Below are 27,920 nucleotides of genomic sequence, written 5' to 3' on the forward strand. Positions count from 1 at the left end.
CTGAAACCGAACACTTGAAATAAGTTACAAAACTCAGTGTTACTTTTTGGCCCCTGTGTTGTAATTTGAATTGCATGATAGAAAAGTCACAAAGACTTTTCTAAAGGTAACATTGCTTGATCAGGCTGTTGGATGCTGAAATATTCATACTTGCTTTATTTCTACACTACTGTCATTCCATACTGGGGTACTTTACCAAGATAAAAGATAGGCTACAGTATTCCTTTATTCTGTGTCACGTGTGCTAACTAAAACTGCTCTACATCAGCTCATGACTCCTGTCCTCTGTAAATCGCGCTGGCTGCCTGAGGAATTTAGAATGGACCCAGCTTCCTTTTTGTCATCGTCAGGCAGGTGGAACAAATTGCCCAAATAAATTTGTGATTCTGCACTGTCGACACTTAAAACTTAAAGACCTGCTTTTCTCTTTATTTTTAAGACAGGTGTGTAGAAATATACAGTTTTTTAAAAGCACTTATTATAATTATAGTAAAGAATAAGGTAAAGTTTTCCAAAAGAAGGAACATTTAAACTGAACATACTGTTAATTGATGCTAATAAGTGTTCTCGTGGGCAGAAGTTGCTTTTTAAAAGCTGCTTTCAAGCACCCATAATCTTTCATTCATTATTAAGATCCTGATAGTTTTTCACACTTTTATATTCCTTTCTTGACCAGAGTCAAAGTCAAATGGGGACCTAGTTCTCTTTTACAGCCACAACCTGGGTAGACTGAAGTATGTCGTGAAGTATCTTGCTGATGGACAGAACAGTAATGCCCCTGCCAGAACTTTTGAACTTCTGACACTCTGGTCGGGAGCCCACAGTTTTACAGTGATATTTCACACAGTTCTTTCAAGTTATGTAGATTCAGGACTGGATTACAGACAGAAGTTTAAGCACCCATTAACTGAAAAGAATTGCTCACAATTTTTCATCTCTTTTTTTTCCCCGGTTAGTGTTCATGTCTCCAGCAGTGTTTGAAAAGTTTGCTTTGAATCTTAAGATCAAAGTCTTTTTTCCTGTGTGCAGGTGCAGGGTACGTAGAGTCATGATATAAAAAAACATGCAACTGACTGTTCCAAATTGGTTGTGTAGAGTAAACAGAATTGTTCTTAAAACTTGAGCTATTTCCTTTTCTCGCTCTGCCCCATGGTACACTAAGCAGCTGTGTTCAATGAAGGCAGTCTCCTACAAACTGGAATGTACTGTAGGTGTTGACTTCAAAATCCTCCTGCTCACCTACAAGGCTCTGCTTGGCTGGGCACCTCGGTACCTGTCTGAGCTCCTATCATCCTGCTCCCCACCTCGCCTCCTTCGCTCTTCTATTCAGGTCTCCAGTCTGTCCCCCAGTACGCCACATGTCACTGTCCCTGTGGACTGCATTGTCAGTAAGAGCAGGAGTGATGTTTATAGTGTGTCCAAACTTCAAACCAAGGGACTATACACTATGTTTTCAGGAAGGAAAAAGTAGAACGTCTTAAAATTTCACCAAAACAGTTACACAAACCATCACATACAATTCACTCCAAAAGCTGGATATTTGATTGTTCTGATTTTATTAAGTGCATTAGCTAAATAACTGTTTTGACACTAGAAAAGACTACTATTTAATTTTTAGAGGTATTTTTTACCTACCAGACAGACTGGATTGGGCTGAATGGCCTCTTCTCGTTTGCAACCTTTCTTAAGCTCTTGTGCTTCTACGTTCTTGACGGTAGTAGTTCAGGTGGGGAGCTGCATCAGCATGCGTAGGCTGCAAAGGAACAAGTACAGTAATAGGTTTATTCCATGCTGAAAAAAAGAAGAAAGAGAACACAACGTTTCGGCCGTGGAGCCTTCTTCAGGTGTGATACGTTCTTGACGTATTATTTGACTATGAGATATAAAGGTTGTAAGGTATTTCAGTTTTCAACAGCAGCTACAGTTTAACCCACTCATGCTCTAGGCAAAAGCCACACCTTCTTCCAGCACTTTCACAGCCCTCCAGCTCCCAGAGATCAGGGGCAGCAGCAGAGGGGCATTAGGGCCAGCACGAGCACAGAGCTTCCTAGCAAGATCAGATCACTTTATTGGCCATATACAATTTCTTGCATTAGGAATTTGTCTTTTCTCATACCCCAACCTGCTCTCCATTAGACACAAAAACAAGGAGAGAAGCTGGGGGTCAGAGCGCAGGGTCAGCCATTTATACGGCACCCCTGGAGCAGCTGGGGTTAAGGGCCTTGCTCAGGGGACCAATGGAGCAGGATTACTCTGCTGGCCGCGGGATACAAACCAGCAACCTTCCAGCCACAGGCACAGATCCTCAGCCACTGGGCCACCTCTCCGCCAAGCAAGCAGCGTTTTTCACCCACCAGATGGAGTCAATGCTGTGACACTACACAAAGCCTCCCACAAAACCTGATTCTTCCCTTCTCAGTCCCGGCTGCTCTGGGCCACTGGACAGAGCACTCTCAAATTAAAATGAACAGCGGTCCCGCAGAGGTAAGGAAAGTGACAAAACTCCTGGAAAACAAGCAGAGTGTACTCAAACACATTCTGAGGGGATGTGCATTGTGCGGAGCATCATGCATAAAGGTACAGAAGCCTGATTTTAGCACCATGGGAGCAATCAATGTTTCAGCGGTATAATGGGAAAGCTGGTCACATCCATATTCTTCTAAGGGAGTTAATTTTAGTTGTCACAGCTCTGCAGTGCCTCTGCTGGCCAATACTGTGTATTTTTAGGGGCTGCTTTGCTCATTTCAGCCGTATTGTCAAAAGGATTTCAAGCTCAGTCTTTCTTGCATTTATTAATTTATTCAGTCTTGTACTGATAGATTTCTTGGGCAAAGGGAGCATTGAGAAAAGGAGACAAAAAAAATCCTACACTCAGTTGCTCTCTAGCCTTCACCAGAAAATAATTAGACATCCTATAAAAATATATGTGCATATGACAACAAGTGATCAGAACTGATGAAATAATTGTAACTGATTAATTTTCAAATTTATGTCTGCTTAAAAGGTCCTGCTGATGCTTAGATGGAGTGAAGCCTTTTGTATTCAAGTTGGACCTGCAAGTTTATAAGAAGGACAAAACTGTAAGGAGAATAGTCAGGACCTGACTCTACTTTGCTTGCAACCCCAAATTAGGGCAAAACAGGTCTGTAAGTGCTACAGTAAGTGACTGCTTGACTGTCTGTGAGGCTACCAAATAAAATAATGGCAGCAGAGAGTATGTACAGAGCATATACACTAATTATTAGAGGATGTTAAACTACACTTGTTGTTGTAGAGCACTAGTGATACTCCACTGAGCAGCATACTTTTCATTTTTGGCTAAACTTTCAGGGGACGAAACAAATGTGGAGAGTGTAGACCTTTGTGAAGAGAAAACAATTGCATTCAGGCTGTGTGCAAGGCTTCACAATTGCCCTTATCTGTGTATAGCTAATGGAACAATAGCAGCTTTGGTAATAATTTCAACCTATTGTTCAGGGAAAACTGCTTTCTGTGGTATGTTCTGTAAGGCTGAAAAGCAGAGACACCCATCTGAACTATTTTTTTTTCCCCACAGAGAATAACAAGTCCATTGCTGTAGGTCATGTTTACAAATAAAACGAAATACCCGACTTGAAAAAGTTTGATATACAGTAGTCCTGTTTGATACATAGAAAAGATATTCCACACAACATTTGATCTCTTGTTAATAATAATTATTACAAAACTGCCTTATTATGGAATATGAAAGTGGAAAAAGAGAAGCACATGGTCCTGTATTCTGTTTGTAGGTTATTAGCAGTTTGTCAGGTGTAGGTTGGACCAGTATGTGTTAATCTCCTGTATGTCAACATCATTTATCGAGCGATGTCATTGTCTAATCTGTCCGGAATGAAATTAATTCCTTAAAACTTTGAACCTGCTGGTTCTCTGTAAGCGCTATATATCTGTATTAACTCAGGCAGCTTTTTGCATTTGGGATAGAAAGATTGGGTCAACTTCTGAAATGATAAATGTCCTTCTGCAGAAAGCTGTACTGAACGTCCTTGAGTTTAATCAAAACTATTTGTTTTTAGTCAGCTTTGCTGTTGTCTCTTTGCTCTTGTCCACTGATAGCTTGACATTAATGACATCATAAATCATGTGAAGTGGCTGGTTTGGGTTTGGTAGCATTTCAAGTGTTTAAGATGTCTGATGCTTAAGGGAATGCAAGATCACAGCAGCCTTGCTGAAACAGGATGCAGCAAAACACAAAATCACAAGCAAGAAAAACATGGTACAAAACATCTTGGAATGCCAGTAAAATGCATTTTTGTATTCTGAGTATTGTTTTTCTCAGGTGCTTGTACAAAAACCATTGTTCCTACCCTAAGCATGCAGCTAAAATGTATAGATTTGACACAGAAACCCTTCATGAATGTTTTAGCTCGTACATTATTCCCACTATTAAGTGACACTAGCCTCACTGAAATGAAATTCTTATCCTGTAATCAGTTTTACAGGATAAGAAATCCAGTGAACTGGATTCATTCTGAGGTAACCAAACTCAAATGGTCAATAAATTATCCAATATTAAGGAATGTCATGAAATGCATAAGAAAAGTGCAATTAGTGATGTTGAAAAACTTCCTAGACCAAACATTTGCTGATATCTCTTTGACGTGTTTGAGTCATATTTATTGTCAGATCAGTCATCTAATAAACCTGCAGTCTAGCTTATATTGATTTTAAACATTAACAAACTGAGCACCAAAGGCACAGGAAATTAATTCAAATATATAAAATGTGAATATTTTTGTTGGTCTATCATTTTTATGCAGAACATATCACAGCTGAATTAACCCTCTAATTTGATATTTTATAAAAATAATAAACTTTATTTTATATAGTGCCTTTAAAGGTGGCTTCTCAAAGTGCTTTATAGAATGACAACAACAATAAAAAAATACACAAGATAAAACTCAATTATAATACACAGAGGAGACCATGGATGGTGGTAGTAAGTATAGTAGGAGCTGAGGGGTAAAGAATGGAACCAGTTAAGTAAAGGCTCTTCTAAAGAAGAAGGTTTTGAGTCTGGATTTGAAGGAGTCTAGAGAAGGTGACTCTCTGATGTCCTTGGGGAGAGAGTTCCTGAGCTTGGGAGCAGAACAGGAGAAGGCCCTGTCACCCCTAGAGTGTAGATGGGCTTGAAGGACAGACAGGAGACCAGAGTTAGAAGAGCGAAGGTTGCGAGGTGGGGAGTAGGGCGATAATAGTTCAGGCAGATACTGAGGTGACAAGCCATGCAGAACCTTATAGGTGAGCATGAGGATTTTAAAGTCCACACGGAGTTTGACAGGAAGCCAGTGCAAGGACTCCAGGATAGGAGTAATGTGATCACTTGCACATTCACTTGCACAGGATTCTGGCTGCTGAATTTTGGACATAATGCAGTTTGTTCAATGAAGATTTAGATACCAACGAGTAGAGCATTACAGAAGTCAATTCAGGAGAACACAAATGTGTTGATCAGTTTATCAGCCACAGTTAGTGATAACATAGGGCATAGTCTAGCGATATTTCTGAGGTGAAAAAAAGATGTTTTGACAATATGCTGCACATGTGGGTCGAATGTTAAGCCAGAATCTAATATGATATATTATCTAATATATCTAAGATTTGTGCTGGGCTGGATTGCGAATCAGAGATCTAGACTTTGGGGTTCACTGGGCCTGACTGCGCATGTGAGGTTTAGACTCTGGGCTTAAGGTTCTCTGGTCGTGTATTTGAGGTTTAGAAGACAGCAAATGACACCTGGACTACTCTCTGTTGACTGACTGCTCTTAGCGGGTGTTGTTTTTTCTCAAACAGGGATCCAGGGAATGTCGGGAGGTTCTATAGAAACAAAGGAAAATATTTCCCCCAATGTTTTAGCTGTGTGTAGAGTCATCAGCTCTCAGACAAGAGATCCTCCTATCGCAGTAGTTGCAATTTCGTGATATTGGAGTCCTCCCAGCTGGGAAAGGTTGAGAACCCCTGTTGCAAGACACACAGGGGTATGTTACAGTATGCAATTACTCCATTGCTGCTAGAGGTAGCTTCAGATATATCTGGGATCATAGCTACTGTATATAGAAACTATAATACTAGGAAATGCCAGGACGAGATCAGCATGCCTGCTGTTTGCTCCTTCATTTGTAAAAGATGATCGATGTCATTTGTACAGCTCCACTGTTTCACACGAGAGGGGTTTGTTTGTTTCTTAGAGTTTAGTCTCTGGCTTGATCACATGTGGTGGATAAACTTTTATCCAGAATGGACAAAACAGAGATAAGGCATCCAGCGTCCACATGTCTCACAGTGATTTTCCACTACTGTAACTTTTCCCTGGATAAGGGTCACTCCTAAGCATATATGATAATAATTCAATTCAAAATACTTTACTCATCTGCAAGTGGGCGATTTAAGCAGCAATCAGTTCAACACACATTCCGAACAAAACTGGTGAAAAAAACACGGTATCGCACCATTTCTAAGAAAACTAAAATTAAATATAAGCAAAATCAGCAAATGATCCACAACATGATTACAAGAGTAACATACTGCCTGTGCATAGTAATGAGTCTGTCCTGTACCACAAAATAAAATTATAATCATTATATATTTAAGAAAATATTGAAGTACATGCACATTTGCAGAAGGGGCTTTATCTTTCTTGACACGTTTGTTTGCAAACCTGGTGGTCTCTGGAACAAAGCTAAATTGTCCTCTATTTGTCGTGCACTTTTATTAGAGAAATTTGTCTGAAATAAATGAGGTTTTGGCTTTGCAGAATGTGGAAGCACTGGGATATACAAAACGATGGGCAAGGGACAACAGTGTGTGGAACAGTGGTCAGCTCTCTGGACTCACAGCTGGTAAGTTCAGATCCCAGGGGGTCCCTGCTCTTGTACCCTTGAGCAAAGCACTTCACTCAGATTGCAGGAGTCAAATACCCAGCAGTACAGATCTAAGAAGTCTTTGATAAAAGCTTCAGCCAAGTAAATGAATATTGAAACACCTAAGTAAATTAATAATATTAATGTTTTTGATCACCAGTAAAATTAATGGCGAAAGTCTCCAGAATGTCAGTTCTACTGTAGCTTTATTATATCACAGACTCATCGGCTGTTTAAAATATTCTCTGCTAGTTATGTGAATTGAATTAGAATTCTTTTTGTTTTGTTCTTTTAATCATTACACGTAATGAGTAACATAGAGCTGTCTGTTTATTGAATCATGACTCCATTTCCACTCGCTGATGAAGGTCAGAGAGACAGTAACAGTAAACAATGGATTAATGTCATATTCACACTTTGTAAATGATTATAGCATTGATTATGCTTTGGAAAGTGAGTGGAACATAAAGAAAATAGCAATCATTAGTTTACCAAATGTAATATCTAGGCCAAATGTACATCGCTTAACTTGTGCCCAAGAGAATGAGATGAATTAGAATAAAGATGTCCACACATACACAAGAACATCTTGGTCAGGGGGTGCTTGGCTTTTGGAGTTTGATAACCAAGATCTTCCCTTTTATTTATATTTTGTAATCTTAGCAGTTATTGAATGGGATACATAATTGCACGTAGGTAATACCTGTATACACTGTAGTTCATAGTTGATATATCTCATACATAAAATATAAGTGTATAGAATGATGTTGATGATGATAATACAGTTTTATTTAAGAGAGCATTTGAACAGGTAGAAGAGCACACATAATACACTACAATCTTAGGATGGTTCTACATCATGCGAATACAGCAAAACAAATGGAGTTTCAGTGTGCCGTTTTTTGAGAAATTAAAAGTTATATGAGTTTAGGGTGTTGATTAAACACTCGAGTGACTTTGGCTGTTGCAGAATCACTAAACTACCTAAGTGAAAGTATTGAGCGCAGGTGATGAGGTGATTTAAACTGTTGGAAGTCCAGGCTGTTGAAAATCAAGACAGAAACACACCAAAAGTAACAAAGACTTGATTTTGTGTAGATCACTCAAGGGATGTATTGCAGAATGATATGCTAATAGCTGTGCATAACAGACCAGTCAATGGGAAGGTCTGGACAGGAGCTGTCAGGATTGATGGCAGTCTGACTGCAGTGCACAATATTCATGAAGTCCTGGGAACTTCACCTGCTGCCCTTCTTGTGGGCTCATCCTGATGGGGCAACATTCCAGCAGGACAGGACACAGCCTCCTGCAGCCTATGGCACAGCCGCTGTCTTGTGGCCTCATCGCCAGACCTGGCCCCACTGCACAAGTGTGGGATGAGCTTACAGTAGATAACTATGGCATCTCGAACCCAGAGACCAACGAACAAGCTTGTCCAGGCTGTGTGAGAAGAATGGCTGCATCCAGAACCCGCTGTAAAGAATGTGTTGCACATGTACCCATTCGAACGGGTGGCAACACAAGCTACAAGCATGTGACTCTCACAGCAGATCAGTGCTTGATCAGTCCTGTTAGTCCTATTCGTCATTAGAATGAATTTTTCAATGTCATGTTTGCTTGAAAAAAATGTCAGGGCACCTGCTACAATACAATTTAGTCATTTTCCTGTTAATAACTTTGTAGACATGTTTTGGAAACTCAGTAACACATACTCATATAATTTTTTTTTTTAAATGAAATGTGTTTTGATTTCCGATCTATTGAATACCTATTTACTTGTTTGCGTGCATCAGTGTCAGATCAAATTTAAGGAAACAGTGTTACCCAAGGAAGCCTCTAAAAACAGGAATGATGGTAAATTCTCCTGTGCATGCTCGCACGCTGATTCGACGTGTTGTCACTTGACAAACAAAATGACAGGAGATGACAGGATCGCGAAGGAACACCTTAGCCCTGAGTGATTGTAATCACTTTGGGAGATTGTGCCTGTGGCAGCCTTGTATATATGAGCACTTGAGGCAACTATTTAAAGGCAGACTTGTACATTGTCATTTAAAACAAACAACACCTCTGAATAGCAGACACAATTGCCTTCACTTGCTGTCAGCTGTGTCCAATTTAATCTGTCTGTCAATCTGCATGGGACTATCTTCTGCTATTGAAATAAAAAGCATTGCAAAGTATCTAGGATTCTTTTTTCTGGCCTCTTTTTTACACACGTGGCAGTGAATCACATCTATCTAAATGTGCAGCGTCTTCTGGCTGTAAATTTTCAGCTGATATGTTTGAATTTTTGCACAAGTTCTCTTCTCCCGATATTTGATTATTATTATTATAACTTCTTACAGTAGTATTGCGGTAAGGAAATAAAAACACAATAAGGTGAAAATAGGTGCTGACTTGGGTGTTTTAAGAATAGGCGAAGCCACTTTGCACTTGTGCAAGCTCTTTTCCAGCCTGGTGTCATGTAGTCATAAGTCATGTTGGTGAATAATTGAAAGGTCTTAAACATACAGTTGCCAGCGACCTTAGAGAAATTTCCCGGAAAATGAGAAAATGAAAACTGGATTAAAAGAGCCCAGTGAAAGCCTGGAAGACGGGCTTTCAGGAAATTATATAGTTTTTCCTTTTTTTTTGCAGTTATAAATGAATAAAGATCAAGCAATGCTTTCTGGATCTGAAGAAGCACTATGTTTACTGATATTTAGAGTATATAAAATCTTATATACTTCTGTTACAGGTACACTCATCATCAAAACTCCATCATAGGCAATGTACAAAAACCTGCATATTAGCATTAAAGAGCTGGACCCTGCTGGCAGATGTAATTTAATGTGCAGCATGCCTCTCTTAATTCAATCAGGTCCCCCCATCGCCTTCTTTTACATCCCAATTCGATTAGTGTGCTAAAGCCATCAAGATTTCCAGGACAAAATGAATGCTTGTATTAATCCTGCAATTTCCATTTAAAACGTGGCATCGACTTGATTAATAAGGTTTGATGCTGAATAATTATATCGCAAACATGGCTGGATATAGGAAAACCACAGATGTGACCACCAGGAAGAGCCTTGTGGGAGAAGAGGGTCAAAGGGAAACCATGGCCATGACTGAGGTGATGAATTCTTTAGCTGTTCTCTTATGCAATTAACAAGCAGCGCTTCTATTAATTTGCTGCCCCCAGAGTCACGACTGGTCAGATGTCCCAGGGCCAAGGGTCAGAGGGCCAGATCAGAGGTCACCTGAACAGCAGCTCTGAAGTGAAATGGGAAAACCAAGCCGAAGCCCAAATTAAATTGGAATTGCCTATGTTTTTGAACTGGGGCCGGATCTATTAAATATTAAGGATCTCCATTTCGGGCAGAACAGGAAACATTCTATGCACATTTAATTGGAGGTGATCAATCTGGATCTGCAGCGTTTGAGCATTCAATAAAAGAAAATCAATTCAGCCCCCTGTAAGGGAGGACAAACAATGCCAGTGTTCTTAGTAAAGGGATTATAGGTTAACATTTATTCAGTGTAGATATTGTGATCCTCTGGCGAGTGGTATAATATTAAACCAGCAATCCATTGCCATCCATTAAAAGTGTCGTATTGATCTTCTGCACATCGATGTTCTGAGGAATTTTTCACTTGGGCTTGTTTGGTTTAATGTATCACTACTTATTTATTTTTCCTACGTCTGCTTGCAATGTCATGTTCTTCCAGCGATGGTTTAATCTAACAGGGTCATAAATTAGTAGACATTTGGGTTTTCCAATTTTTCTCAATACTGTGCCATACTGGCTTGACATTACTATCACAGTGTGAAACAGAATCACCCTCCATTATTTATACGTCTGTACACAGACTAAGTTCACCACTTTTTACCAAAATACAAAGACGGGGCTCAGATTATTTATTCCAAAACATGTAATATTGAGCCCTCATACTGACATAAGGTACAGTATGTGGACTCTTGCTCCAATTCATTTTATCTATTAAAATCTCTCGGCCACATGTGTACTTAAAATAAGAGCACAATAAATAATTAAACTGAGATTCTGATAATAGAGAGAATAGGCAAGAAAGGAAAAAAACACCTAGATAAGCAAGTGAGTGCTACAGCTGAAAGTGCTATTTCAGTGTAATTTCAGCCACTTGTGCATTTTCAACCGATTTTCCACCTTAATGGTTGTATTCCAGGCCTTCGATAAACCAGATCTGCATCCGTGCAGTTGCTTCTCACTATCTTAGGTTGATCATAGTCTTGATGATAGATGTCCTAGTAGTCAAAGTGCTCTCAGTACAGTACATACTGTGGTTATTTAGATGGTGAATAACAAGGACAACTTATTGGCTTTTGGCCCCACATGAGCAGCACAAGATCATGAGTGGAAGACTGAAGTGGGAGAGTGATTGTTGGTTCCTGTTTTGTGATCCTCCAAGATCACAGTCATGCTCTTTACCACCTTCACCCCTGTTTTCTAAAGAGGTTCTTATTCAAGATGCCTTACATTCAGCGTATTAGATTTCCCTTATCCAGGGTGCCCAAGTCTATTTGTATGTCACTAATGCATTCCACATTTGAGCAAAGCCCAGTGCAGTTAGCTGGGTGTGCTGCAAAGTCCCCTTCCCTTCAGATCCTCTTTCCTGCCACTCACCTTAATCATTGCAAGATGCTGGAAAACCAGGGATTGGGCTCAGCGTTAGCAATCCCAATCTTCCTTCTGCAGGTGCCTGGTCAGTGCCATGTCTGTAGCAAATCTAAGCGGATCAGCACTTAGATCACGTCATGCTGAACATAAAAATGTGCAGTCTTGTTTTTTAATCTGTGACGTGTAGGTGATACTTTGCGTCATGCAAGTGTGAATGCTGGTTTGGTTTGCCTTTTTGTTTTATTAGCTCGAATTGATCATTTCTGGTATGGCACCAGTCGCAGAATCTGCAGTTCTTTACAGTCCGCAGTTTGATACCTGCATTGCCATATCACCATACCTTTTTAAGAGAAAAAAAAAGGTTTCGAATATCTGAGCATTTGTGAGACACCCGCAATTTTTAAGCGATATCATTACAGACTGCCAAAATTCCTGAAAAAGCTTTAAAAAAGAATAAATATTTTATATATGCACAGCTTTGTATTCTGAAAGTGAAGCATACCATAGGTTAGGAGTATTCAGAGTGTGCAAAAAACAACAATAACTTGTAATATTTCATCACATTCCACAATAGAAAGCACATTGTAACAATGGTGTAGTTACAAAACCTTGGGTGTGCTGGAAATCCACATGAAACAGCCTTTGAAAGTCACAAATCAATGCTAACGATAGTAGTTTTTAGAACCAAATAAAATATCTGAAAAAAATAGAGCACACAGCCTTCTTTTCATTTGTAAATCTGTAATTAACTGTGCTGTTGACCTTTGCTGGACAATTTTGCAGAAAAAAAAGCTGTGTAGTGAAAGCAGTGAGGAAAGCAAGTGGTCTCAAGGTTAATGCTGTACAGAAAAGCAAGAAGAGTTGTCAAAATTAACATTATTTTGAGGCAGCCCTGTTTCCCACTGGGGATAGGATCTCTTTTATGTTTGAGCGAAAACATTCCCACATGTTTAAAAATATTGCTAATACTCAGGAGATCGTATTTCATGGAAACCCTGTGCAACTTCAAAACATTTCATTGTTAAAAGGCTTTGGAGGGGGAAATTAAGCCTGACACTATTTTTATTATAAAAACACAGTTTAGATCTGCCCTGCCCCTCCGATTACCAGAGCTCCTTAAATCTGTGGCATTGTTAAACGCAAACTATGTGTATCTAGGAAATTTTTTAAGTGGCTCTTGCCAAATAGGAGCACATATGTTCCTCTGTAATTAACCAGGCTCTTGTTATACAGCACTGCTCTTCAAGTATGAATGATTGAGTAATGCTGTGATCTGAGGGAAATGAATAGTTATTTTGCAGAGGGGGAGTGTTAGGATTATCTCATTTTAAAGAGAGATTTAACGCTGTATGGTACTGTAGGTGGCTTTTACAGAAAGCCGGCTGGCTGAGCACAGTTACTTACCCTTTTGTCGGTGAAAGAAAGGCACAAGTTAAAGAATCTCAGGGAAATAAATGAATTTAAAACAAAAAAAAAAAACAACATATGCTATACACATATGATTCAAACTATGGTTCCCCTCTAATAGTTAGGGCTACAGATGAATGACATTTAAGGGTTCAGTAACACTTATTCCATCTGCCACTGCAGAACTGCAATTCATTATTTCAACAGAATGAAACAACGTTGTTGCTGTGTAAGAGACATGGTTGCCGTATCGATCGCCCTTCTCCCAAGTCCCCCTCTTAGGATGCAGAATGCAGTCAAACATGCACAAACATCATTCAGCTCCCCTGATTCTGTCATGAGTTCCTTGTACCTCGCACTAAAGCAGCCTTAAGACAAGGGAAAATGCCTCTTTAGTTGAAGGCAGACAGGGCTCTAAGCCTGGCTCAAGGGGCTTATGCAGATATGGTGACCTTTCTTCCAGAGACCAGATTTTACACTCAAATTGCCATTAGAGCTCTCCATTCCCCCGGGGTTCACAGTCAACTTGCGTGTTTTCCCCACCAGGGTTAAAAGTCACGATGGCACTGTGCCCGCATTGCATGTTAAATGGGGTGGAACACTTGTAAACTGCAGAACGGGCTTCTCAAATGGAAGGAGGTGTTGCAGCAGGGAAGGTGGCAGCGGGGAAACCGCAGCGCCGGGCTGCACGAGTGTAAATACCAAGAGGCTGGCTGTAACGAGATGTGGCTTCTGTTTTTTTCGCTCATTCTTTTTTTAGTTCCACTAAAAAAAAAAAAAAAAAAAACGTTTTTTTTCTTGCTTCATTAAATCGTACTGGAGAGAGCCTTACGCCAATCCTGAGGCATGCGCGGGAGGCTTTTGAATGTGCTGCGGAACGGTCCGCCAGTCCGGCGGTCTGTCAGTGAGGCCTTCCGCATTCTCGGAAAATAATTCCGGGGGCGCCTTTTGCGCGAGGGGTTTCCGTCGGCCTCTCCGAGGAGCTCCACGCCCACTGAGGCCACGCTGTGCGGCTGTGGGTCTAAGCGCTCTCGAAGGCACGTTATCACCGGGTCACTGGCAGCAAGGCCTCTCCTGGATCATTGTGGGTCACGCAGAGAAAGTGCTACAAGGATGACAATGTCGCTTTCGGAGAGTCTGGGTTTTCCTTTTCTATCGAGCTGCTGTATGGATTTCACAAGCCCCCCTAGAGTCAGCAGAGAGTGAAAGTGTGAAGTCCATCTGCGGTGTGGCGAATGAAGCTGTGCTTTATTAGCTAAAAATGTCATTTCGGATCTCACTTATCTCACTCCTGGTGTTCTTCCCAGGACCTGCCACAGGAGATCACCACATAGTGTACGCAAGCCTCTCGCTTGGTAACATTGCTCATACTTAACTCGGCCTCGAAGTGATGTGGCGCTTTTCAATGACAACGAGGGGCTCAAGGAAGATCGGAAATGAGAGGTCAGTCAGCCCATCAATCCCTTTTGATAGTTAGTAGTCGATTGATCTGAGAATCTCATCCAGCTGTTTCTTGACAGAAGCCAGGGATTCAACAACATTACGGGGCTGAAGTTTGCTCCAAACTCCAACTCCTGTGCCTCCTGTTCTCAGTTTGAATTGCACTTCCACATTGTAAGATGCAAATAAAATGCTTTACATTCTGCAACATTTTATTTTTATACACAGGCTAATAATTTATTTAAATACAGTATGTCATTTTCATTATATCCCAGCTTTTTCCTTTGTTTTCACGACTATTTAAGGGGGTGTGTCTCATCTTCATAACCTTTAAGCATCCATTCAGGGGTGTTCCTTTGATGGGACTGGATAATTTTTTAAAAATAAGACATACAATTTAATTTTGAGCCATGAGCACCATGTTGTACATTAAATCACATTTTATGTGAAAACATAAATGATATACTACACAATTAGAAGGTTTAATGCACCTATAAAAATCATCTTAAATTAAACATGTGACACTGCTCTCACAGTTTTTAGTAAAATATATTTTGGCCTACTACATAGATTTTTGGGAACATACTAAAATACTGTACTTCATTGAACAGCATAAGAACAACATCTCTTCACTATATTTTGTTACATCATAAAAATTACATTTTTATGCGTGTTCAACTTTAGACAGAATGCAGTTTTAATGTTCGTTTTTTTGTTTTTTTTAAGAAGAGAAGATTGTTTTCTATTGTGAATTTTTAATATTCTTCAATATTCTGCAATATTTCGTTATTTCCTTAGTTGTAATTGAGTTTTGGTTTAAACTTTTTCTGAATTGGATTTTGGGAGATAAGTGCTGTTTCTTTTATTGCCGTATTAGATAATGCTCGATAATATTGAGAGCTGGATGGTTTCTTTTTCAACAAGTTAAGTTATTCTGCACCATAATTAAAGACATGGTGCCAGTTTCACTTCTGAAGGACATTTCAAATGCCATTTTTTTTTATGCCTGCAAAAATCTCAGTCTTTTATATAAAAGGAATTTTACATTATTTGAATCCTTGGCAGTATTTCTCATAAGTGATGAAGTGTGGATATTGTTTAGTCAAGCACATTTCAGCTGGCTCCCAGAATCCCTACAGAATGTGACTACAGAATAGCAGAGTATGGTTACTAGAAGCTGCATCTCTGAATGACATGAAAGAGGAAATTCACGCACGACACAGGTTGAAAATCTAAAAAACCTGAAACTCTGAACTAAACTCTGAGGCCTGGAATGCAAGCTAACCTGGTGTGGAAGGCCATGTTATTCTACTCCCTTATTCAATATCCACTTATTCAATGTTTTGAGCAGCTCCTTGGACTGTAGACCACCACTGAGTTATGACGGCTGTCAGTCTCTCGTGTCGCTCTTGCTGAGAGCTGCTGTGACAGAATGATTGTTCTGCAGCTGACATGATGCCAGACTGCAGTGATACACCAGGCAGAGGACTTCCTCATTTCAAGCCCTGGGGCTTCTGCAGACCAAGGCTTTCACAATTGGGATTGCCAGTACAGATTTGCACAGCACCGAGGTGATTCCCTCTGACATCACATAAAACCTACTTACACCTTCTGAAATATATAAACCTCTCAAATTGCATTTAACATGAAATCTTTGCACTTCATTTGCACATCGTTGTTAAGGCTGGTTTTGCACACATGCTACTAATTGTTGAGACTTATGAAATTTTTGATTGACTTTTTTTCAGCATGTTTAAAGATACAGTTCAATTTTTCTTTTTAATCAATATACTGTATAAAAAAGTGAATATATGTATTAACTGCAATTGAACAACTAAAAATGATTTATTCATGACATATAAATTATATGTCATAAATAATAAATATGACATTTATTATTTGAAAAAAATAAAAGAGAAATCCCCAATTGTGGTGCAGAGTCCCTGATGCCTAATTACAATACAAATATATTGCAAATGAAAATCAGATCAAATGAGAACTTATTAGAATTACATTTCTGGTTTTCTTAGTATACATATGACACGTACAGGGGTGTGAGCAGTGACAATTAACTTTTTCAAGAACTGTAATGTGATAATCTACATTCTTACAACTGGTGGGCTAAAAATATTGTTCAGTCATGATGATTGAACAGTAACTTTAAAATTGACTTTATTTAATTTATGCCTGTGAAGGCTCACTTCACCACAGAAAAAATACAACTGTGTATTAATGACACATAGAAGAAAATCTTCAAATAAAAAAAAATGCTTTAGCCGAAGCCACCATGGTGTAACCTCAACTTTAAGTGTATCAAGGAGATGAGAAGAGGTCTCTTATGATAGGAGACCCTTCTATCCATCTAGCTTGGATGATATTTAAAATTTAATTCACCCAAGGATATCACCCAGCTGTTTCTTGAAAGAGCTCCTGTACACAGTTTTAAAAGCGCTTGTACAGTATGTAGCTTCTCCTTGTGTCCAATTAACATTGATTAGGATGCATTTCCACCATTTTTTTAATGTTAATAAAGAGATTTCTCCCTTGATGTATTATGTATTTTAAGAGAAAAATAGATATCCTAACTGCTCAAGGGAAAATCATAATAGTGATAATCAGACTCAGTATATCAAAAGGCCATTTGAATGCAAAGCAAAACGGCTCTATACATCTTTAAAGCAAACAGGTTTTGCACAAAGGTAGAGCTTTTTATCACTAGCCTGTCTGCTTCTTTACTCTAGTTATTGTACAGAGAGAAGCCCTGCTCACTATCTTCACTGAACTCCACAATCATAGCCTCTCTCCAGTTCAGCTCTAGAGATCAGTTCCTTTTACTAGACAGCTTAATTTGCAGCTGACCTAAAGTACTGCAACTTTCAAGCACTGAATATAAAGACATGCAATTCACCAAAATAATGATTGATATTTAAAGGATAATTTTTTTCCTTTCAGATATAAGCAGTGTTTCATTCACAAGGCTGAAAAGCTTTTCAATTATGTCTTTTTTTACAAGTTGTGCAGTCACTATATTTAAAAAGCACAATAAAAATGCAAAAACTGCCCAATTTTAACAAGAGCTGCATCAGAAATTAAGCTTTCCCAAAAAATAAGTGCAAAGGTTTGCTGGGAACAAGTAACAGCCTCCTCTACCCTGAAATTATGTGTATAATGACTAAACTGCAAGGACTCAGACTTTTCTGTGAAGGTCGCTGTAAAACCAACAGGGACATCATCAATGTGAAAGAAAACTAGATATTCCTTCACAACTTCAAGGAAAGAAAATCCAGAGTTCACCTTAAGTTCATTGAACGCAACGGTAGCACAGGAAAAAAAGGAGAAAAAATTGAACTGCCATGCTTATAGGTGTTGCTAAAGCGATTAGCCACCAGCAATCAAACCCATACAAATCAGCTTTGAACTGGTCCGGGCCAGCTGTATTATCACATGGTTTCCAGCTCCGGGAAGTGTAATGGGTTACACTGTCAGGTGAGACCCGCATTATTGGTTGCATAATTCCCTTGATAGGTGTGATCATTTCAGAGGAGGTTTAGCAGGAGACAAATTGCTGGGAGAGCTGACACTTAATCATTTTAGTAATAGTGTGTAGAAGATGCTGGAGCTACAAAAAAATAATCAAATCCTACTGTTCGGAAACAGAGATTCATCACTTCTAAAAATACACCAGGCAACTCAGAATGTCAGTGTTTTCTGTGAAAGTGAAATGAAACATGTCAGGGTCCCAGCTAGCTGCTCCTGTCCATTGAACACACGGAGGCCATAAAGTGCATGAAATGATGTTTGTTGTCTGGTGTTTCCAGGGGTCACAATATTCCTTTGTTTATCTCCACATTGTTTTTCTTCTGATATCAGTTTCTTTTCCCCACACACTGCTGATGCGTAACTGTGTGGTGACCAAACTGAGTGGCAGAAAGCGTTGACCAGCAGGTTATCATTGTCTCCCATGTCCTAACTGAATTCAATCAAAGGATCATATAGCCACTATTTACAATCTAAGGATCAGGTTCGCATAAGCCATAGAAATATAACATACTGTAGGAACAATCTGTTACTGCCAATTAACAAACATTGAATTACTTAACATCTGACCTGAGTACAAATTGACAGAATGCTTTCTGTGGGATTTTTATTGCAATACGCCAAGGTATTGAGGATTATTCTGCTGTAGGGAAACCCTAGCATTTCAGTTTCTATTTCTATGAGTACTGTATGTTGCTTTGAAAATGATTAACAGTAAAAACGCAGAGGACAGAGGAATGGAAATATGTGGATGGGATCCTTGTATCGATTAACTACCAACTACTCAACAGGCTAGACGTGTCAAATGGTCTCTTCTCATCTGTCACCTTTCTTATGTTCATACAAACTTCAGTGTGAGGAATTCCTGCAGTGTACAGCATGCATGCTACACCGCAAAACCTTTATTATGGAGGTGATCTTCCAGTGCATGGATCAGTTTACATGTGATCGTTTAATGAATTCAGTCGCTGCTAAAATGATCTAACCAGGTCCAGGTCTGTCTCGTCCTGTTGGGCCACATCTGTGATTTCGCTCGGTCAACTTCTCGCACACCTGCTGCCAGAGAGTGGAGGGGAAGCCTCCAAGAAGCAGGCGGTATTCTGATGAGCTCTCTGATGAGGTGGACGGAAAAGGGTAAGAGGGGAACGGGCTTCTGTGAAAGTGAGGACTCTCACCAGCACAGAGCAAAGCTGTTTCCCAAATCAGAAAACAACACCCCCCACTACAACAACGGGCAGGAAGTGATTGATGAAGCTGGGAGTCAGAGAAGCTGAAGTTTGTCGCATATCAAAATCAAATACTTCTTGGAGATTTTCATTTGTTGTCTCATAGATCTTTTTGTTCTGCAAGCAAAAATTATGGGAAGCTGTATTTCCTCTTCCTGTGATAATCAAAATATATTTCTTTCAATTTATACATTAACAAAACCCTCACAAATATGTTTTCCTGATGTTGGCTGCTGTATATTCTGATTGAAAATAAGCAATGTTCTAAAAGGAAAAACTATTTTCTAAAACTAAAAACATTATTCTATAACCAGCTGAATCAGATTCCTTAAAAAAAGGGCTACTGGCCAACATTCAAACCACAATCATTTAATCGAAAAAAATAACAGGAATATAAACTAATGTTAAAAAGCAATACAATGCATTTAAGTTTTCTTTGTTGCTTATACCATTCAATGTAGAACCTGAAGTTCTTTTGTAACAAAACCACATTGATAATATCTTATGTTAAATTAGCAATTTATGTTCAATTAAACATGCTGTGACACCACATCTACTCATTTAGTTTAGAATCTTTTATTCAAGGCAATGTGGTAAGAGGCATGTTTTGCCCACAGCAGAACATGCTCTAGTACAAAGTTTCTTTTTTTAAGCAGACTTATTTAAAAGCTGAAACACAAGAGCATTGTGCTTTAATGTGAGAAGCAGCGCGTCTCTTAAAAACTTCCAGACAAGACACAGTTCGAATTTCTTCAGGCAATTTGTTTCAGGTAACTAGAGCTTAAAAGTAAAAGGATTTTTTTCACCAGACGAAAGTGTCCTGGGAGCTATTAGAAAAATGGTGTTTGAGCTTTTCAAAAAGTTGATGTAACTGATCATGCAGAGATGAGGCTAGAGCTGAAGAAAAGAAAAATAAAACAAAAAGAAAGAAAAGCAGGATATTATCCAGGATCTGCTGTTTAGTTACTGCAATTTCCTTTCATTTCTGTTTTATTACACTCCTGTTGAGAATTCACAGAAAGAATAAGACAGATTCTACAAGGTGATGTTATTAAGTGCAAATGTAATGAGGTTTATTCTTGTATAACGTCTAAAGAACCATTTATGTAAAATATCACCAGCCTGTAAAGACCATTTTCCTGTTAGTCCCTTGAGTCTTATAGGAAGACTTGACTGAAGTACTATGCGTCTTCTGTTTCTGTATTTATTCTGCTGGGGATTTTAATTGTCAAGATGCTGACAACTTTTCCTCCTTATTTTGTAAGAACGCATCTTGTGTTTTGCCTCAGTTTTCTCAGGCTGTGTTACTACTTTTTTTTCTGTAGGGAAAAGAAGAAGGAATAAAGAAAAAAAAGGGGCCTCAGGTAAAACATTTGTATTTAGGCCATGGAATCCATGGAGGGCCACAGAAGAGGGGAAAATGTAGACGGAGTGTGACTGATGAGTTGAAAACATTTAATTTTGCCACAAGTCTTGTAGGCCTCGGTCTACATTACTTTGCTCTGCTGCTAATTAGTCTACTCGGAGGCATGGGGGTATCTTCTGATGTCAGGGGGAGCTGGGAGGTCCTATACGAGCACGAGCCGCCGAGGCTCCTAGAGGTGTCTGCGGTGTGGAGAAATGAACGCAGATATTCTTATGGCCATCGTCAGCTAAGCTGTACTAAGACAAGATTCCTTACAGAGGTTGTGACCCGAAAGGTCACAGGGGAGTCGCTTTAAAACGTCCAGATTTTGAAATAGTGAATAATCTGTTGAAAGTTATGAGCTAGTCTTTACAAAAGAAAGAGGCTTTGATCTGTAAACTTACTGTAAGAACGGTAAGGTCATAAACGATAGGATGCAATTTGACCTACCTCTCTTGTGAGGTTGCTTGGAGCTGAGCGATCTGAGAATCTCATCAGGCCATTTCTTTGAAAGAAGCCAGTATAGTGGTTTCCACAGTTCCACACTCCCACATTTTGTGCACAGAGCAACCTCCTTTTCTCAGTTTTAAACACACTTCACGGTCGTTTTCCTTGTGTTCCCTGGCTGGTGTTTGAACTCTGAAGAACTCTGTTTCTGAAGAAGTCCACTTGGTTGGTTTAGTCATTATCTTTGGGGAGATGGAATACTAAAGTTCCCCTGTAGTATTCTCTGTTCAGGACAGAGTCAGCTTAGAAGGAAAATGTGCAAGGTGAGAAAGGCATTTGTCACTTCTATATTGTGCAGTAAATCTATTTAGAAAAAGTAGAATGTATTTGCTTATTATTTAATAGTAGGAATACTGTTGGAATAATGCATTATTCCTGTCCAGTAGTTTTCAGTACTACTGTATACCTTTATGTTCTGAGTGATTTTAAAAACAATCACAAAAGTGTCCTGCTATCTTCATTGTTTACAGGAACTTTCTTTCCATTGGATCATAGTTTTGTCATTGAAACAGTGGTCATGGCTACCATCTTGCCTCTTTTGTCTTGAAACCATTTACCAACTTGTCTCACACCAGACCGAATCAGTGGAGAAAAACATTAGCAGCTTCCTCGTGTGGCTCCAAGTCACCTCTCCAATGTGGCATATCCAAGTTTCGATCATGAGCTCCAAGGTACCCCAGACAACCACCCAGTACCCAGACAACACACCCAGAGGCAGAAGAGTGCACTAAATCAAACTCCAAAAGCCAAACAACAAAGGAGATTTCAACATCTGGGGAGTCACAGTAACATCCTTGTCCTATTAAGAGAGCTCTTATACTAATAAATGAAGCACATGAGTCTTTTAGGATCTGGGTTAGGTAACAGTACTTTGTGATAAAAATCAATATCCCAGATAAGTGTGCTAAACAGTCATTTTTGATTACTCTTTATATCATATACCTTAGTTTTTAACATGTCTTATCTATTTTGTGGAACTATCAGTAAGCTAAGAATTAGGTATACAGTATACAGTGTATTTTGTCAAGTGTATCACAAGAGTGCCAACAGCTAGATCATCGAGATACACTTTTTACCGTTATCCCGTTTCCATTATTGGCAAAAGAAAATATTTTCTGAGGCTCCTTTTCTTACACTTTCTTTAACAACAGTCGTTTCCAAGCTTCTCATCTAAAGGTCTCCAGCAGTGGGATCTACCATGTGATCACAGCAGCTGGTGTCAGCATTTCTCAGAAAAGCGATGAGGTTGCAGTGGAGGGCAAGGCCACTATATTCTCCACAAAATAGAGCTGCCCTGTTGATAGATTTGTGATACTTGTTTTGTGAATGTTGTTAGTGGATATTACTGGATTTCACTTAAGAAAACTCTCTTGTAATATGAAGTGCCTTTTCTACTCTCACAACCACCCACTGCCTGTCCGTCTGCTTTCATTATTGTGTGGCTGACATAGTTTATTATAGGAACTTCATGGGCATCCACTTCTACAACTGTTTGTTTTACTGGAGCAACAGCATCATTTCACCTTGTGTGAGACCACAACCAAAAGAGCTCTCTTCACTCTTCCACATAGCTGCTTTAGGGATCCGGGATCTTAAACTCAGTTCATTTTTTGTGCTTTGAGTTTCATAAAATCTGTCTTAGTCTTACTACTACACCTGGGCTGTCGGTTACATTGTTGGTCCAATTGTTTGCTCAGCAGTGTAACTGGATACAAGTGTAATCAGGCTCTGAGGTGTTTTATGTGTAATATGTCCTTTTCATGAAGTGAATATCTTATCATATCAGCCATAAAAGAGCTCCGTATCAAAGCCAAGGAAATTAGTGAGAGACCCTTGTTCTGGACATTCACTGACTGAGTTACCAGTTGTAGAGTTTAGTGAAAAATCACCTAAAGTCTCCAGCCAAGTCTCTACAGGCGTGAACAAACCTGTGTATAGATTGACCACATCAACATTTGGTGTCACTGAAGTCATATGCTCTCAGGGGTAGCATTTTAGTGTTGTTTCTCCCATTTGATAACAATGCACTGGGACACACATTTACAATACAGACTTCCTCGTCGGACATTTAAGTGCATCAGCTCACCAAATTGTGTGCATCCATTCAGGATTTACTAGACACCACAGGGCAGCCTTTACCAGCTTGACAGGGGATATGAGGTGGAAGACAAGGAATTCCAGTGAGCAGAGAAAAGAGGAAGTGCATGTCCTCTTGGCAGACTCTGCTGCTGGCACCAGAGAGCAGATCCTCAGTGAGGGCACCACATGGTTGGGAGAGCACTGGTGTACTGGTGCTGTTGAGAAATCCCCAGGGCAACAGAACGATCTGCTGAAGGACTGAGCTGTGTTTGTTGGGTTGTGTTGGTGGAGGTGGAGAAGACATACCGGTTGAAGGGCCATACTGTGGGGTTCAGGTGGAGATACCGAACGGTCGTACTGTAAGATGAAGACATTTTGATTGATGAAGCTGGGAATAGAAAGGACATTAGAGTGGAATGGAAGGACAAGGAAGGAATGGAAGGAGGGGGGTGATGTTCCAAGGGCTGTTTTGGGCTTGGATGAGGGCCCTGTGAGAGCAGTCTGAAGGATATCTCCTGTCAATGAACTGAGACCACATTTTAGGGGCTGTATTCAGAAGCCACTCTCACAGCTATTGTGTTTTGCGATACATAGAGGTTTGCACTCTAGTTCAAAAAGACACTTTATGGATGATGTGTGGGCAAGTCATCAACATTATCTGTAGGGATTTGATAGGAGAGAAGTGATATAGAAATTGTTATTTTAGTGACTTCATTGTTTGTTAATGTACTATAGGTGGTGGCGACAACACAGTCGTCGATGTATCACTTGTAGAGAAAAGGGGAGAAGACAGTGTCACGCCCTCTGCAGCCAGAGGGTGCTCCTTCTCTGTCCTGTCCCTAGTTTCCAGTCTGCTGTCCTTCCGGTCCCTCTCTTTCCCTTGGGCTATATATTTCTGGGTCTTGCTCTCTGTCCTCGCTCAGCATTGACATTCAGATGTCCTGAGACCCGCCTAGCACCAGGGTGCCCCACGTCCGCTCCCTGAGGGCATTGGTTTCTATACGGCATTCCTGAACTCTTTGCACTAATGAGCCCGGGCCTTTTTTCCGTCTCGCCGCTACGCATATGGGTCTTTTTCCGCTCTCCTGCTCCCCACGGTTAGTCCCTTTGGACGTCCGTGACAGACAGTACAGGAGGGGGAGAACTGTTCTACCCAGCCAGCACACATAGTCTGTTAGCATTGCTTGGTCCCCTCCTGGTATCCGTCTAAGACTCTACAAGTGTGCCAACCTGGTGGTAGAAGTATTTTTGGAAAGAAAATGCCTTTAGATTGAGACTTAATTCAGTTAGTTGTAAAAGGGTGTGGGTTTTCGGCCTGCAGCACTACAAATGTCATGGGGGATGATGGTGTGTAGGGGATGTGAAGTCCACAACGATGATGAGAAACACTGAAATCGAAAGATCTTAAATGAAACTGGAGCTTGCTGCCATTAATATATGAAAGCTATATTAATACATGGAATACATATCTAATGTATATTGAGCATATTAATATACTTAATATATGAAATCTTAGTATCCTTAAATTAATATAAAAAAGATGACCTCAACAAGTGGCCTCATTAAGCTTTCGAGGATGTGAATACTTAGTTGTGCAGACACATTTCCACCTGTTGTAGGGTGCATGCAGGGAGCTCGTACACCTTTACTTTCCTTCAGTTTAAGAATTCTAGGTTTAGCTATAGGACTAATGTGACCTTCTTTAAAAAACCTATAGAAATGCTGTTATCGTAATTTACAGTCTTCTTACAAATCACCTGTGACCCAAAAAACTAGATGCAGGCTAGCTTAACAAAGCCAATCAGTTGGAAATTACTGAACAGGCATCAGAAGTGTTGGCTTGGCTATATATAAGAAGAGAAGAAAGGGAATTTGGTTGTGATAAGAATAATAATGATAAAGCTAATAATTCCTCAGATTTGTATATTGCTTTTGATGTGGGAGCGCTTGCCTGGCTACCGAGCAGCAGCAATTACAACTTTATGGAGGCCTGATTGAACAGACCCAGAGTGGAGTTTACCCAGGATTAACACCCCTACTCTTCCAAACTGTTGTGGGATTTGTAATGACTAAGAAGTCAGAACCTCAGTTTAAATGCAGATCTGAGGATTGGCACCTCCTACAGTGCAGTGTCCATGGCTTCCACACTGAAGCACTGGACTGAAACCTCTGGGGGGTCAAGTAAGAGCGCCACTCGCTGGTCCACCAACACCACTTACAGCAGCAACCTGGCATCCCTGCCTACCTCAGCATCTGACATGTGAAAGCATCAGGCCACAAAGCATTAAGGCTGCTGTCAAACTGGAGTACAGCAGCACAAGGTTCATGTGTTACTCCTACCAAATCTTATTAGAAAGTAAAATTGGTTATTACTGCAAACTAGTTCTTAATGTCTTGTGATTGGCATACTGCAAATTTTTTTTTCCCCATGAAAACTTTATAATAGCTATCAGCAAGCCTAAACTGTTACAAGACCTTTCATCATCTTGTCTCTTCCAGGTTGTATTTAATAACCCTAGTTGTTGCTGAGTGGGTACGAGGACACAGATGGTCTCTCTGAATCTGATACTCGTCCAGTTATTGCCTTGCAAAATACAGCTGACAAGCATGTCTGTGTTGATCCTGGGTGCTTCTGTTGGACAACAGATGCCATAGTAGCTTAGGTGTTTACATTCCATCCAGAAAAAGCCCCAGAGCTCATTCCCACTTTTATTTACTGAGTGTAATTAATCCAGGCTCATCTGTGTGGTTTTTACATGTAAACTTCAGGAATGTGAACCCACAAACTTCCGGTTGTGAGCCCTAACCACAATTCCAAACATTTTTTTTCCAAGACTGTGTTGTCACCCTCACAATGTCAATCTGATGGCATTGCTAAATTACTCAGACGTTGGACTGGAAATGCATGTCACAGTTCTTAATTGTTTCAGTATACCATATACAATGCAGTGGGCTGGACATCTGTCAGGACCAAGGGGCAAATTAATATACAGTAGGCTTTGAAGACATCCACAGATGTTTCTGTTGAAAGACTGTCACTGCCTTTTAATGCCTAAGGAATAAATTAAGAAAAACATTGTGTGTGAAATATTATATGCTGTGGTGATAGATGCAAGACTCAAAGCAATAAAACATGAACCCTGCCAGGTAGACAGCACTTTAACCTCCTTTAATTTCTGTCCTCTATGGGTATGATATCATCTCACATGAGAGGTGAATTAATCCATCGATATCGCAGTGGAGCCTCGCAGAACTTTCGAGGCCTGACTGCGTCGGGTCTACATAAGCGTGTCATTTATTTTTTATCACAATTGCCCACATTGTTATTGCTCTGATGAATGCTGAAATTTAGCTGTCAGCACAATGGATGCTTATTACAGGAGCGCCACGCCTTCGCCCACTGTTCCTCTATCCATACCTAGCCATAATTACACTGCTACATATTCCCATTAACCTGTTTCCTTTGATCTCTGCAGCTGATGATATGCAAAGCCAACTAAAAGAGGCCTAGTATCAGGACGCCGGTTTGATTTTTTTTTTTCCTCCTGAAATAAATGTATTCCTTAGAATGCTGCAAAGGGAGAAGAAGGAAGGGGGAAAAATAGCAAAGATTTTCTCAAGCCCTTCAGAAAACCATCTCTAAAGGCCTATTTCATAAAATCCCACCTACATGTATCAAGTAAAACGTCTTCATTAGGTCTGAGGCCTAAAAGAAAATATCAGGCCAGCAGAATGCTGAAGGTCCGCCGCTGACCTTTCTTTGGTTTTAATCATTGAAACTCTTGACAGCTTAATAAGTTGAAGGTGCTGGATCACAGCCTAACTTAATAAGGCCCGCAGTAGAGCCTTGGCCACCAATGATTGCTCCCATAAGTCTTAGCACATCTGGTACTATGTCCTTGGGTGAGAAATATTTTCCATAACTTTCCTTATGTTCAAAACCCTTCATCCTCTTTATTAATACGCGGATGATGCAGTGCATTGTGTTTCTTTGAGGCACTGCTGTTAGCTCTGTACTGCAGTCATTTTGACTTTCTGCTTCAGAGTTATGACGCTAGACCGTTGCAGCCTGCCACTCCAATATATTACTTATTAAATGTTCTAATGGTTTCAAAGTATGCTTTGTAAATCAGGTCATCTGACAGAATTCTACTCTTATTATATATAAGTGAACCAGACTTTTTTTTTATCTGTGACTTGCATGCACAAATAGCATTTACTGTATGTATCCCTGAGGTGTGCGATTCTGTGTACAAGGGGGTATTTTATTTTCTCTATTGATGAACGTGTCTCTTTCAATTCCGAGCCCTGTTCACAGTATGGCAGATTAACTAAATCTAGGCAGCAGGAACACATTTTATTAGCAGTATTGCGTAATGTCATGCAAAATTAGAAGGTTTGTTACAATATTTGTCAGACAATGATTTTGCTTCATGCGATGATTTTTGAAAGCTCCACTTCATCATAAGAACAAAATATTGATAAGTGAGCAAGCAAAAATGGCAAAGATAAATATTGGGCAGCCAAATAGAGTACTAGTCTGGAGATGTACTTCACACTCATCATTGCTTATAACCAATTAAATTACATTCCCTGCACACTTTTTCACCAGTACATCTAAAGCACGTACCTACAGTACCTCAGACAAAATCCAATATTAAGTATTATAACAATTTTTACACTTTTTTATTGTAATTATTATATCTCTAGCTAATTGTGGAGATTTCATTCCAAACTACTATTTATACTATAGTTTTTTTTATCACAAATCACATTTTGT

Source organism: Lepisosteus platostomus, chromosome 4 (assembly GCF_059453375.1).
Source record: "Lepisosteus platostomus isolate fLepPlt1 chromosome 4, fLepPlt1.hap1, whole genome shotgun sequence".
In the NCBI taxonomy this organism is placed as follows: domain Eukaryota; kingdom Metazoa; phylum Chordata; class Actinopteri; order Semionotiformes; family Lepisosteidae; genus Lepisosteus; species Lepisosteus platostomus.